Here is a 5953-nt window from a genome sequence, read left to right as displayed (position 1 = left end):
CCCTTTTATCACCCCACCCTCTCCTATTCCCTTCCCCCCCTACTTCCCTTTAGGATAAGATAGAAGTTCACAACCATTTGAAAGTGCATGTTACTCCCTCCTTAAGTCAATTCTTATCAAAGTAAGGTTCACTATTTCCCTCTCACCTACTCCTATTATCCTCCACTGTAAAAGTATTGTCTTCATTCTTTTCTGGGAGACAATTTACCTCATTCACCTCTCCCTTTCTCGTTTTCCTAGTATATTGCTCTCTCCCCCCTTCATTATACCTTTTAGATATCGTCTTTAATATTCAACTCTCTCTGTACCCTCTCTGTAAATGCACTCCATCCATAATGAGAAAAATTTCATAAGAAAGAATGCTCAACTTTAATAATTTCCTTAGGATCTCTTTTTCCTGTTTACCCTTACATACTTCTCTTAAATCTTATATTTGAGAGTCAATTTTCGTATTCAGCTCTAGTCTTTTCTCAAGAATGCATTAAATTCCTCTTCATCATTGAATAATATTTTTTTCTCCTTATGGATTACACTCAATTTTGCTGAGTAAGTGGTTCTTGATTTTAATCCTAGCTCCTTTGACCTCCAGAATATCATTTTCCAAGCCCTATGATCCCTTAACGCAGAAGCTTCTAAATCTAGTATTATCTTGATTGTTTTCATTTTATGATCTCTTTCAGGAGGAGAGCAATGGATTCTTTTCATTTCTATTTTAAGCTCTAGTTCTAGAACATTAGGACAGTTGTACTTGTTAATTTCTTTAAAAATGATGTCTAGGATTTTTTTGATGATGGCTTTCAGATAATCTAATACTTTTAAAATTATCTGTCCTGGTCTGATTTTTCAAGTTAGCTGTATTTTCAATGATTTTTTTTTCACATTTTCTTCTAGTTTTTCATTTGTTTGGTTTTGTTTTATATTTTCTTGATTTCTCATGATCATTAACTTCCATTTGCCCCACTACAATTTTTAAGAGATTATTTTCTTTAGTATTTTTGGGGTCTCCTTTAGCCAGGTGTTGACTCATTGTTCATGATTTTCTCTCATCACTCACATTTCTTTTCCCAATTTTTCTCTCCTCTTATTTGATTTTTAAAATTCTTTTTGATCTCTTCTGTGGTTTGAGACCAACTCATATTTTCCTTGGAGACTCTGAATGAAGGAGCTTTGACTTTACTGTCTTCTTCTGAGTGTATGTTTTGGTCTTCCTCGTCACTAATATGACTGTAGTTTGAGGGTTTTTTTCCCATTGTTTGCTTATTTCCTCACCCTACTTCTTGAGTTTTTAACTCTTTGATCAGGTAGGGTTCTGCTTCCAATATGGAAAATGTACTGGCCAAAATTTTAAGGATTTTATGTAACTCTTTTCTAAGATACTTCTAGGGACTTGTAAGATTTCACTTCTTCCAAGACAGTATGATCTAAGGAGAGGTGTTTATTTCTCTCCTGGCCTATGGTCTGGTTTGTTAGCGACCAAAAGCACTCTTTTCTGCCATGGTACTGTGTGGAGTGTTCCCTCTCCAGTGTCACCACAAGCTCTGCTGTGTCAATGCTCCTCCAGATTCAAGTGTGGGCAAAGCAAAAGAGTCATGACTTTGTGCCAACAAAAGGACCCCAGCAATCTCCTTCTAGACAGCTATTAAATCTCCTTACTCTTTGTAGGCTGAGAGCTCTGGAAACATCTACCACCAATGCTGATACTAATTCAGTCACTCCAAAGACTATTCCTGGTTTGCAGGGATCCTCTCAGTGCTGGTGCTGTATTGGACCATGCTCCTCTCTGAGTCTGTTGCAGAAACCTCTGCTGCTGACCTTTCAGTTTGTCTTGGGATGGATATTTGCTTCATTTCATCTTTTTATGGGTTCTACTGCTCTAGAATTTGTTTAGAATCATTTTTACAGGTATTTGGAGGGGACTGGGGGAGAGCTCTGCTGTGTCCCTGCTTTTATTTTTCCATCTTTGCTCTACTGACTATAGTTTCTTAACCATGAAAATGAATTTACCCACTAAGACTCTTCAGGATGTACATGTATATGTATGTACATTTGTGAATGTGTGTATATATGTGTATAACTTTTATATATGTCTTTTATAGATTATTAAATGTTTATTACATTGATATATATACATATATATGTATGTGTGTGTATATATTATATATACACACACATATATGTGTGTATATATATGTATATAGAAGCTATTCTGTGTTATAGATGGAGGGTTTCAATTAAGTCACTCAGTTACTTTTGATTCAGGATTTTCACCCACAAAATAAGGAGGCGAGAACATTTCCTCTGCAAAGTCGTTTCCCATTCTAATGTTTTATGATCTGAGGTTAAATTCACACTTCAAAGTCTTTCTGCAACTACTACTACTACTACTACTACTACTACTACTACTACTACTACTACTATGACTACTATTACCACTACTGCTTCTACTACTACTACCACCACCATTACTACTGATACTGCTGCTGTTACTACTCTTCTTCTTTATATTATTAATAACTATCATTATATCACTTTAAGGTTTGTAAACTGCATTGCAAATATTATCTTACACATATTAGATTTATAAACTACTACAAAGCAGCCAAGGTAGAAGCTCAAAGAGAAGATGGAGAATTTCAGTAGACATAGATGTCCCTTTAGCAAGTGTGTAGGGTAGGAAAAGAAAGAGGGAGAGAGTTTCAGACCACTGAAAGTTTAAAACTTCAAAGATATTATTCCGTTAAATTTTGACATAGCTGAATATTTATTGCAAAGAATAAAGAAGTCAAATGTCCAATGATAACTGCTCAATTCCATTTCTTTATCAAGATATTTAAAATGGAATGAAATTAAATTATAATATGACATGTTGAAATGTTATGAAAATTGGGAGGTGCTGATAATTTAAAGCTTGATCCAAATTTCTCATTTTCTTATCAGTACTAAATTTAAAAAAAAAATACTCTTAGAGTAATAAAAGTTTAGGATAAGAATTTTATGCAAATGATATTTCAGAAGCTTATGACACAAACCATGAATTATTATCTTGCTCAGGAAATTTCAAAAATTGCAAGTGTTTAACCTACATCAAAAATGATCTTAGTCAGCAACTTCTGATTTTGTTTCATGATTATACAAGTTGGGGCCATCAGAAAGATAAAACTTTTATCCTTTGAAGAAACTCTATTGTTACATACTTAAAAAAAAATTCCCTTCAAAATAAGAGAACAAAATTCTAACATCTCTCTCTGTCTCTGTCTGTCTGTCTGTCTGTCTCTCTCTCTCTCTGTCTTGCCATCCCTCCCCACACATACATACAGCCTACTAAAGAAGAGGAAACAATAAACTCCATGTGACCACAGAATACTAAACTTCTCTGAGGTATCGAATTAATAAAACTAGTCAAAACCAAATTGGTATTGCATTTTAAGCACTATAATTTCTCCTCAAAAACATTTCAAAAATCTGTCACAAATTTTAGGGTCTTACTTTACTGACATAAGTTTGAAATGCACGAATCTTTCATTGTTTTGTTGTTATATGTAACAGTGACATTAACACTAACATTATATTTATCTCGTGCTATCACATGAGTCTTAAACTAAAATAAAAAGCCATATGGAATAATAAGTAAACTTATAATCATATCACATAATATATTGAATATATGGGGTAGGCCTGCAGACTGAATAGATACTCAGGTAATTCAATAAAATTTTTTGCACAAATTACTCAAATGTATTATTCAACATCTGTAGAAGAAACTACTAGTTACTGGCCGGCCTGTTTTTATTTATATAACACTGCTACAATGGTAGGTACAATATCCACATTGTTTCTGAGTGCTTCATTTACTATTTTAGAAAACTGATTCCTGATTTTTGATTGATTAATTAATGATTGAATGTGAATATCTTTGAATGACTTTGTTGTCATTGACTAACAGACATAGAGCAACAGTGCATTTTGAGAAATACACTAAAAGCAGAATGTAATTTGATCTCCCAAATATATAAACCTCAAAATAGAGAAATTACATAGTTCTTTTCAAAACTAGAGATAGCAGCGAGTCTGGGAGCAGCAACTTCACATCTCACTCAGAACTTTCGTAGCCTGACCAGCATCCTCTCTGTACCTCCAGATACCCTCCAAAATGGCATCAACTCTCAAGGATCAGCTGATCTTGAATGTCCTAAAGGAAGACCAAGTGCCCCAGAACAAGACCACTGTTTTGGGGGTTGGTTCAGTTGGCATGGAACGTGCCATTAGCATCTTAACAAAGGAACTGGCTGGTGAACTTGCCCTAGTTGATGAAATAGAAGACAAACTAAAGGCAGAGATGATGGATCTCCAGCATGGCAGCATTTTCCTCAAAATGACAAAGATGGTTTCTGGCAAACACTACGGTGTGTTTGCAGACTCAAAACTGGTCATTGTTATGGCTGGGGCAAGTCAACAGGAGGGAGAAAGTCATCTTAATCTGGTCCAGCATAATGGGAATATCTTTAAGTTCATCATTCCCAAAATTGTTAAATACAGCCCTAATTACAAGCTGTTTATTGTTTCCAGTCAAGTGGATATTTTGACATATGTGGCCTGGAAGCTAAGTGGCTTTCCTAAAAACTGTGTTATTGGAAGTGGTTGCAGTATGGATTCTGCCCATTTCCAGTACCTAATGGGGTAGAGACTTGGTGTCCATTCTTCAAGTTCTCTTGGATGGGTTCTTGGGGAACATGGAGACTCCAGTGTTCCTGTGTGGAGCAATGTGAATCTTGCTGGTATGTTTCTAAACAATCTTCATCCTTCTTTGAGAATTGATGCTGATGTAGAGAATTGGAAAGTTAACAAACATGTGGTTGAAAGTGCTTACGAGGGAATCAAAGTGAAGGGTTACACTTCCTGGGCCATTGGCTTCTCGGTGGCAGATCTGGCAGAAAATATTATGAAGATTCTTGGGAGAGTGCATTCCACCATGATTAAGGGCTTATATGATATTAATGAGAATGTCTTCCATAGTGTCTCATATGTCTTGGGGCAGAATGGCATTTCAGATGTGGTGAAGGTCAACCTGAATACGGAGGAGGAGAGTCATTTAAAGAAGAGCACGATATACTCTTTGGGGAATCCAGAAAGAGCTGCAATTTGAAAACCTTTGAATGTGTTGCCATTGAGAGGATATGACAGGGGTTGAGGGGTTATGTATGATCTGCTTTTCAAATAGGTCAAATCCTTTCTCTGGTTAGTGACTAAACATCAGAAATGTAAAACCTATGAACGCACCCTAGTTTCTTCCTAAAGTTAGAAATGGGGAATAGAACCCTATTGCAGTTTGCATATAATGCTGGATATGGCTTGTATAGTCTAAGTGGTTGGTGTCAAGTAGAGCTAGTGCCCCACAGGTATATAAACTACCTGCTTTGTATGTAGGTGCTACAGGTTCCCATAGTTCCAGAAGACAACGCTCTTGGATACAAAACACCATACAGCAGTAATTCTTTATTGAAGCATTGATTATCTTTGTGCTCCCCTCCATTAGGGCACTACAGCATGGCCCCATGTATCACCTTTCCAGAGGATCTGATTTTGTCTGCCTATACATAGATAGAGAGATATATAGATAGATAGATTCATAGATAGATAAAGATAGGGAGATAGATAATATCTATCTATCTATCTATCTATCTATCTAGTTGCAAATTTCCATATTATATAAAAAGATCTATATATGTACAAAAATACAACCAATTACTCAGGTGTCATACCAACCTTAAATACTGAATAAACAACAAATATCTGATTTAAAAAATCCTAGGTATCCAGCAAATTCTCAAATTCACTGTGAAGTATATTGGAATGGTCTCTAATTTCCAGACATAACAAATCTTGCTAAATCTAGAACTTGAAAAATCTCATTCACTGGAACCACCAAAGTTTAAAAATTTTTCTCAGTATTTGT

General features: G+C 35.5%; 1 pseudogene; it reads left to right on the top strand.

The window, feature by feature from the left end:
* The first annotated feature begins 4150 nt into the window (after positions 1 to 4150).
* LOC140512310 (L-lactate dehydrogenase A chain pseudogene) lies at positions 4151 to 5153 on the top strand (annotated as a pseudogene).
* Positions 5154 to 5953: the final 800 nt, after the last annotated feature.

Source organism: Notamacropus eugenii, chromosome 6, assembly GCF_028372415.1.
Source record: "Notamacropus eugenii isolate mMacEug1 chromosome 6, mMacEug1.pri_v2, whole genome shotgun sequence".
Lineage (NCBI taxonomy): Eukaryota > Metazoa > Chordata > Mammalia > Diprotodontia > Macropodidae > Notamacropus > Notamacropus eugenii.
This window is presented reverse-complemented; position numbering and strand designations above follow the sequence as displayed.